General features: G+C 35.2%; 1 long non-coding RNA gene across 3 annotated transcripts; it reads left to right on the top strand.

Annotated features, from left to right (window-relative positions):
* Positions 1–5,602: 5,602 nt before the first annotated feature.
* LOC309499876 lies at positions 5,603–7,794 on the top strand. 3 transcript variants are annotated; one of them, XR_014206384.1, is made up of 4 exons: positions 5,603–5,781; positions 6,170–6,221; positions 6,412–6,822; positions 7,011–7,794. It is a non-coding gene; the product is annotated as an uncharacterized lncRNA (long non-coding RNA). The 3 variants fall into 3 exon arrangements; XR_014206385.1 differs by lacking the exons at positions 5,603–5,781; positions 6,170–6,221 and having other exon boundaries at positions 6,285–6,635; positions 6,719–6,822; XR_014206386.1 differs by lacking the exons at positions 5,603–5,781; positions 6,170–6,221 and having other exon boundaries at positions 6,292–6,822; positions 7,011–7,164; positions 7,236–7,794.
* Positions 7,795–9,786: the final 1,992 nt, after the last annotated feature.

The raw sequence follows: 9,786 nt of genomic DNA, 5'->3' as shown, positions 1-9,786 counted from the left end.
ATAAAAAGGGAATGATTATGGAGGCATTATTCAAATGATTTAACACTACGCCTTCCCTATAACATAATTTATATATATATTTTAAACAGAACACCCAAAATATTTTTTCAGTTACAATTACTATAATTATAATCACATACTTGTATATTTTATATTAATAAATATATCAATATATGAATCCGTTGACCAGGCTACACATGACACGGGTTGTTGTCTCATTGGCACAAATTTATTTCGATGAGATTAGATAGAACTGTATTGATCTTCTGAAGCTTTGTTTGGTCACGTGCTTTTTCTGCTCTGTGGTGATTTGTTAGATATGGTGGAGAAAACAAGTCTGACCACCAGATCACTAATGCACATTGTGTTAAAAGCTTTGAGTAACGAACATTTTTTTGCACAATTTGATGAAAGACTCAAATGCTTCAGAAAGCTTCGGTTTCCCATTACTACAATTCATGGTGCAAACGGAATCATTTCTGCTGTGGCACAGCTCTAAAAAGACATAGTAACAGTCACTATTCAGTTGAGTCAGTTCAGCGTTGATTGTCGGGCATCGGACACGCTTGGTCTATATAGTTCTTGGAAACTCTGCGTTTCTAAAGCTATAGTGTATTGGAAATATGCTTGCTCTAAAGGCTATCTGTTGTTATTGAAACATGCTTGTTCTTAAGGCTATTTGGTAGCTATTGGGAAACATGCTCAGATAAAAAAATTTTTTTTAAAGGTTTAAAGGGGGGCGCGACCAAAAAATGTTTGAGAACCACTGCTCTAAAAGCTGTTAGTTGCTATTGGAAACATGGTTGTTTTAAGGTTATTTAGCCCAGTCATTATTTGGAACATGGCAGTGTTTTAGACTTATATCTGGTGTCATTGTCACATGCTGTACTAAGCTTATTCAGGTATCAGTAAAATGTTTGTCGTTGTTTCAGCAACATTGCTATCAGTATTGTACTGGTTGCTAATGCAAATGTTATTGAATATGCTCATTACTTAGGCTTCTAGTATTATTGAGCATACTGTACTAAGCGACATGCTGTGGTAATCACAGTGTTGTTTTAGTCTTATCTGGTTGCATAGAATAAAGAATTAGCATTTTTTCAATCCGATTATTGCAACATTCTGTGTTAAAGTTAGCACATGCTTGAGGCTAAAGCTTATCTAGATTTTTGGTAACATGTTGTGCAAATACGTATGTTCACCGCAGAGGTCTGTCATTCAACACTAACAACATCGTAGCTTGATGATCCCGTGAATGAGTGTGGAATCATGGGAGTCGTCATCTTCACCTCCACCTCCACAACCAATGGAATTCAGTATGACGGGAGCAGAAATCATTTTCATGAATGAGGAAGCACACTGTACTTCATTGCTTAGCAGTGCACTGCATATGACTCAGAGCTACAGGGTGTATGCTTCATTGACCGGACTACTCTAGTTTTAATACTAGTCCTATGGTTCTATAACATGCTTGTTGTATCATCAATTCTGTTGCCGCTAGTCAGAACCATTTCTGTAGGGTGTATGCTTCCCCTGCCAAACAACACTAGTTTTAGCAATAGTTTTGTGATTATACAACATGCTTACTGTATCGGATTTTGCTGCCACTAATCAGAGCTATTGCTGTAGGGTGTATGCTTCCCCTGCCAAACTACACTAGTTTTAGCAATAGTTCTGTGATATACAACATGCTTGTTGTATCAGATTGTGTAAGCTTCCCCCAATAGATCCCATACAACTGTTAAATTGGCTACAGCAACACGCTTGTTGCAATGTGTCCTTGCTTGCTCCAACTTGGGGTGATGCTTCCCCCATAAGATTGGATATATAGTCCTCAATATATGCCATTAACATCAGGATGTAACCATTCTATCAGCATCAGTTGTATTGCGGGTAGTATGATTTTATTTTTTTTTAAATCCAGATTTTTGCTATCAGTTTATCAGGGGGATATTGGCAAATGGTTTTGGGGGGTTATTGGCATTTTGTTTTGGGGGGTTATTGCTGCTCTCTCTGCTCTTATCCATGCTAGGAAATAATGCCAAAATAATGTTGTTGTGCATTCTTTACTGTAAACAAATTCCATTGAATAAAATGACAAATTGACCCGACCCAGGCTCACCAACATCTGCCACACACATTTTGCAGCCTATGAATTTAAAAACCTTGAGTTAGAATATTATATTATATTATATTATATTATATTTATAAAAATAAACAGAAATGTCCTTAAAATCCAGTTTGACTTGGCACACAAACATTAAGCATCCAAAACTAAAGATGCAGAAAGCAAACGTTATACCTTTACACGTTGTTTGTTTGTTTATTTGTTTAGCATTTTTAGTATTTAGCATTGTTCTCCCCTGTCTGTCTGTGACCCTATCAGAACAGACCTGCTCCCTATTTTTGGGTCACGACCCATCAGTTGAGAATCACTTGTATAGACTTGTCTTAAATATCTTTTGCACACACACATCCAACATACATGCAGACGTTCGTTAGTCTTTGAAAGAGACATGAACATCTTTCCTATTGAGAGCAGACACTGAGCTCTGAGTCAGCGAGCCTTTTTTTGAAACACTGTGAATTGAAAACCCATGCAGCTGTGAGATTCCACCTCTGTGAAAGAACAGAAATTAGTCAGAATGATAAAAGTGTGCATGTGTGTGACCATCTATCTTAAGGATTCATTATGTATATGGGTACTTTAGGACAAGTTCATTAATTAACTAAATTAATCATCTTTTAGATGATTTATGGCAAATGGAGCCAGAAGTCAGTAAAAATTTCAGGGTTTTTTTCTTATTTTTTTTATTGGTCTGTGAGGACAGCGAGAAGGAAAGGATTATGATGTTATAGGGAAACCATGAGCCTCTACATGAAACATATTCAGCAGAATATTCACTGGGTTAAAGGAAGTGCATTTTACATTTTCTTATATGATAAGCTGGTTTTGAACCGTTATCACAAATGATTAAATTAAAATCAATGAAAAAAAGTTTTTCATTCAATGTCATTAGTCGTCAACCTCTCTTTACTTTCATACATCAGAAGGGAATTCTCAGTCGTTTTTACTAATATATATATATATATATATATATATATATATATATATATATATATACATATATATATATATAGACACACACTCTCTTCAAATGTAGTGTTGTGTCAGCTAAATAACAAGGACATGCAGATAACCTGAAAGTACAATAGTTTATTCCTCCATCAAGATATACTGGAATTTGTTTTTCACCAGGCATGACGTGTTCCCTTCCTAGAATTAATTTGAAAATGAATTTGCAAGTCACTCTCATGTGTATTGTCCTTTGAATAACTATGTAGTATTAAGTATGCATTTGGTCATTGTTCTTTCTAGAGACTGACTGAAATAGAAGACCTACAACTCCAAAGCAGCCCTTTCTTGTGCAGTCTGAAGATAAGCAGGAGGAAAAGTAAAAGCACTCCTGTTTTATTAGTGCCACTGCTCTTAATTTTGGGTCTAATGGCAAAGCAGCCATGACATTTATTTTCCACAGCATTCTCAATTTGACCTTTACAGATGCTTATCACTGACCGCAATCTGCTCTGCTCCCTCTGTCTTTCCAAGTCTTTTTCACTGTCTCTTTCTTTTTCTCTGTTTTTGTTTATCTTTCTCTTATTCTTTTTCTCTTTCTATCCCTCTCTATTGCTCTTTCTCTCTCGCTTTTTCTACCTTTTCAGTTCAGTTTTGTTCAGTTGTATTGGTATGACAATTGTAGTACATATTGTCTCTTTCTGGCACTTTTTGTCAATTCAATTTAATTCAGTTTTATTGGCATTGTTATTGCAGTATACTATTGATATTGTTGAATTATTTATATGCCGTTTTTAATATGATACAATGCAATTTGTCTGTCCATCTATGTACAGTATGCATGTATCTGTCTGCAGTCTATTTATGCATGCATGTATCTGTCTGTCTGCAGTATCTGTATGTATGTATGCATATATTTGTCTGTCTGCAGTATCTGTCTGTCTATTTGTGTATATGTACAGTGTGCATTTATGTATGTATATGTCTGTTTGCAGTATCCATCCATCCATGGCTGTAGGCTATTGCTTAAATGATGTACTCTCCTTGTCACTTTACAGTTCAATTTTAGTAGTAAACTATTGTTTGCTAAATGCTGAGATAATCACAAATGCAATATATGTACTTTCTTTATGGTTAGATAACCTTGCCAGTTTAATTTGCTCTCATTTAATTGTAAATTGTTTTATCACAAAACGCATTTTGTTCTTTATCTATGCGTGAATGCATTTGAATGTGCGTCCATTTGTGGGCTGGCATCATTTGAGTTTGCTCTCTTTTCTCCCAACCACAGTTCATTTACTCTATATGAAATGTGCTCAAACTATAATCAAAACGGGTGAGAAAACATCTTTGGGTTTAAATAGAGGTGCACAAGGGAGTGGATTTGTGCTGTGGTGCAGGATGCTTTAAGGGCTTTATTCTCTTTGTGTTTTCAGTCACTATTATGTACACTCAAGATTCATTAGGGTTCTATATGGAATGTTTTCATGTAAGGGTCTAGAGATGCACAGCGTGATGGAGTGGTCTCATCTTTTTTTTATATCTGGTCCTCTCCACTACCCCCATCCCTCCATTATTGTCTTTTTTCATCTTTATGTAATATTAGTCCACCTTCTGTGCATCCACCCACCTTTCCCTCTTCCACCACCTAATTGTCTTATTCTCATCATCTCTTCACACTCTTCTTTTCTCATGTCAAATTTGTCTGTGCCCTCTTTCTCAGTCTCATTTGCCAAAAACTTCCTTGGCCTTGTTTGAGCGTCTCTTTCCATATGTGACAGTCCAATGTACAATTAAAGCCCCCTGCAGTGCCACACATCATGGACACACATACACTGTCTTTCATCTAGATTAGTTCTTTTTCTATTCACCTTCTGTAATTCTTAAATTGGCAGGGGAAAAAAATCCAGAAATCACAAACTTGCTCTCACTGTCTGTGTGTGCTGGTGACTGGCTGAGCACCATGCTGAGGTGCTCATGGCTCATTTCCTCTTAATAATATCAATTCATTTTTTAAACACACATTTAGGCTGGCCATTCATCTAAAAGCAAATCAGCTCCAAAAGATGGTCTTGTCCTTAATAGGGCTCGCATTTCTTATACATAGGCAACCTGCATTGTACATGTGTGCAAATGAAGCATATATCTGCACTGTTAGACTTTTCTGTAATTTTCTACAGTTATTTACTTTAAATCCCCCAGTATTATACTGCTATTTCTCTTTACAGTAAATAACTGTGATTCCAATTGCATCATGGGAATTTTCTGTGACGTCTAACACCACATACAGAGACTTACTGTATTTTTTAAATTTGCTGTATACTACTGTATTTGACGTAACTGCCTCTCTGGCTGGCACCATTCCACCGTGCTTTTTATTTCCTAATTTTTGCCTTACACCACGTGTCTACAACGCTATAATAGCCAGAGGCTGTCTATATTGGACACATTGAAGCGACCGGACCTTTAAATGCAAACCTGTTTATCCCTTGTAAGAACTAGTGCGAGCGCTTGGACTCGTATCGGACTACGTCTGAAATATAACGGCCGCGGCGCATCACTACACTGTCTGGGATTTGTCGTGTCGCGTCAGACAGACATCCAGTGTAGGTAATGGGGTCTGTCTTTTGTTGGATCGCGACGTTCGTGTCTGGCCCGGGGAAGAGACGGAATTCACTTCACCGAGAGAGAGATCAGCAAGCAAGGTAAAAAAAAAAAAAAAAAAAAAAAAAACATTCTGTGTATGTTGACAGGATTGTGCCCAGTTTAACGTATGTTATAACGTTAACGTTAGCCTAACGTTACTCGTCGTCAACAGGGCGGTAACGAACTTAACCATGGTAAACTGGGCTAACGTTTCATTTTACACACTTTGTTAGATTATTGAATTGTCGAGTTAAAATGCCAACGAGCAACGCGTTTACATTAACAATAAATGTGAATAAACTAATGTGAAATTCTGTTTATATCTTAATGTTGGCCTACTGATGAGAACCTTTATAGTTTTAGCATTAGTTTGCAAACTATACCATATTATAGTTTTTTTTATTTTTTTATGGAATTTAATATTTACTTCCATTTTTGTGTTTAAAGGCAACTGCAACAAAGCGCCAATTCGCGCCAGTGACTTAGCAAGATTCCAGAGGTAGGCCAGCCCATTTGTGATATATTTTGAGATAAGTTTGCTGAAATGATTAGCATACACTATGTGAAAATTGCTTTTGAGCCACTGGTGCAGACTAGGTAGCTAACAATATCTTATAAAATCTCTATAAAATTGGCTAACTTTATATCAAATAAGTGACCTTTGCATTATGTCTAACTTTATTACACAGCAAATGAACCAATCAGAAGATGGACCATTGTCTTTGTTCAGTCTCACCAGATTAAATGTATCCAGGTAAGCACTGCAGTAAAACTCTCACTAATTCATTCAGACCAAATCTAGCATTCTAAACAACTTAAGTTTATATTTTTGCATTATTTTTATATTTTATTAGCCAGCGACTCTACCATTGCAGTTCCACCTGACTAGGAAGGTCCTAATATCAGCGCACAGGTGGGTTAACTACTGTAGGAAGGAGAACGATCATCACACAGTGATTTCTTGCATGTATCTTACTGTGTATTTGTCTCAAACAGGTACTCCTTCACTGCAGACAAGCTGAAATGGGCTAAAATCATCTATTTCAGTCGTTCAACTTCTTTCTATGCATCTCAGCATTTTTGGACAGAATTTAGGATTTGTAAGTATTAAAATTTAATCTGGCATAATTTAATTTAGTTCTTTTGTATGCTATTTATTGACAAAAGCTGTTTACAAATATATAAGTTTTTGTGAAAATAATAATAAAAATTAACAAAAAAGGAGGTTAAAAATAATGTGACACTAATATTCTCTCTCTCTCTCTCTCTCTCTCTCTCTCTCATATAGTGTTGGAACCGGGATCTCCTCTGAAGGACTGAGTACATTTGTGTTTGTGGGCACGCATGCAGACCAGGGAACACTCTGATGTTGTCAATCAAGTTCTGAACAGGAACCAATCTTTGGAGAAGTTCATTTATTCACAAAGGTGGACAAAAACATTGTGTTGGCTTTTTAAAGATTATTTTGATGATGACTTTTACTCCTATGCTGTAGAAAAGATGGAGTAGACAGTCAGACATTGATAATAATAATAAATGTTTCTTGAGCATCAAAGAGACTTCTTTCAAAAACATTACGCCACTTAAATACTTCTTTTGGCCACCAGTGTACATGAATCCAACACATTTTTGGAAATAAGTGAAATTATTTTTAAGGTGGGGTTATGTGTCTTGTATTGTGAAAAGAACTGTGTTTTGTCCTGTTTTGGACATTTCCTTTTTGAATGCTTAATGTATTTATATTCTGCAGTTTTATGAATGTAATGGTTGATATTTCATTATAATACTTGTATAAGCTAAACAACCAATGACTCTACATTCATTTAGTCAAATGCTAATGTTTTGTTTATGATTTTATGTATGTTTTCAAAAATGTTTGCAGTGAAGGACAGCACATAATGTGTTAATTTAACACGTTTACACATCTTTGTGCTAACCTCTCTGACATATTTACTTTGTTAAAATCATTAACACAATGAATGAGTTAAAATTAACACAAAAAATGTTGTCTCTAAACTTACCCATTAATGTGTAAAAATTTCACACATCATTTCCAGCATTGGCATGTTTATTTTGTGATATATATGAAATGTTTTAAATAAAAAAATGGTATTTTGTGATAACTTTGTCTAATTGGTTTGTATGAAAGTAGTACTTATGTAGGATAAAAATAAAATTAATCATATATCAAAATTATCAAATCTAATTTTTATTTAGTACAAATAAAAATAATTACAGTAGTGTACTGATTAGCTTAGTTTTTACAGTAATGCACTGTACTGATTAGCTTCGTTTTTACAGTAATGCACTGTATTACACAAAACTGAAATACGGTTTGGTACTGTAACTCTTAATTACAGTAACTTACTGGCAACAGTGTTGCCAGTAAGTTACTGTAAAAAACCCTTGAAAAGTCTAACAGTGTGGGCCATTATATATTAATTATGCATTATAGAAAGGAAGTTTTCAACTCCCATTTGAACAGAAAATCAATACTGTATGCACAACCAGATCAGCTTTCTTAAATTATAGGCTACAGCAGTTTGTTTATATGACTTTACCTACCCCAGTATCTTTGATAATAAAACAAACAATTGCATAACCAAAGAAGAAATAGTCAAAATACAAAATATATAAAAATGAATAAATCATATCTTACTATTAGAAAAAAATAATGTGTTGTGAGAGTGAACGAGTGGGTGGAGTCAGTGTGATGATTGGGTGATTGGGGGAGAGCCGGTGTGGCTGAGTCCGTGACAACTTTATTGATATACAAGTTACTTTCACTATTTGATTGACATCAACATGAGCACCAGTCTGATTTATATATTTCATCAATGGGATAATAACATCAGAATTTTTTTAGTAACCCCAAATTGTCCATGTCATAATGTCATTTCATGGAAAAAGCAATCTTAAAGTATGCAGAATTACATTCAAAGACAAGGAACAGAAAAACTTCTACATGGTTCTATATACAGTATACATATACATATATATATATATATATATATATATATATACACATGTTAGTCCAGCATGGAGCAATGAAAAAGAGAAACATCATATTGAAGGCTTTTATAATGACTATTCCCTGATTCCAGCAGACAGAGATGAAGGAAGGTGAAAAGACAAAGGATAGAGAAAGAGAGGAAATGTATGTACAGACCCATGGACTCTCCCAGCAAACACAGAACGTTGGCACAATGTACCCAACCTTCTAATAACGTTTTAACAACATGGCCAAAAGGTTGCTATAACTACGTTGTGTGGTGAAGGTTGTAACAGCGTTGACACAATGTTGACATTAAACCACCGTTCAGGGCCATTGCTTAAGGTTGTGCCTAGGGTGTCTGGACAACCACTGGACTACATATGTACACGTCACTGCCATGAAGCGCGAAAATCAGCATTTTAAAGTTCTACCGCCTCTTGGGCTCATTGTGTGTTGTCTCATTCTTCTTTGAGCAAGGATACGTGAGTATTGCGTTCAATTTACCTCAGCTAAATAAGAAAGGTAATTATTCAAACACAACCAACTTCATTTTCTAATGTGACTAATGTAGCCTCGCTTGCACTGATTCGTTTTTCATTTGATTTGTCTACTATTTATTCTCATTTCTTTGCTCCTCTGGATTTGTTGATGTTTCCTGGACTGATTCCGTTTACCGACCTTTATTGCCCGGCTTTCGACTATGCTCCCCTGTCTGCCATGTACAGAACCCGGTTTTGTTCATTAAATGTTCTGATCTTTGCTTTTTATGTTTTATTTATACAGAAAATAAATTTGTATATTCGTTTATTTCTCTTTTTTCCCTTTTTTTTTCACAAATGTGTGACTTTTGGAAGTGCAATTTGATTACCATTATGCCTACGCAGTTTTAATAAAGTTGAATTAATGTAACCTTCTGTCATTTTTACTCTTCAAAGTTAACACTTGCAGGTGTTGATTATAATTAGGCTAATTTACTGATAGCCCCATTAAATAATAAGGATAAAAAATATTTAAAAATATAATTAATTATCTAACATATGACTAATTAAAAATTTACCTCAAAACATAA

This window comes from Leuciscus leuciscus (genome assembly GCF_965113295.1).
Source record: "Leuciscus leuciscus genome assembly, chromosome: 5".
Lineage (NCBI taxonomy): Eukaryota > Metazoa > Chordata > Actinopteri > Cypriniformes > Leuciscidae > Leuciscus > Leuciscus leuciscus.
This window is presented reverse-complemented; position numbering and strand designations above follow the sequence as displayed.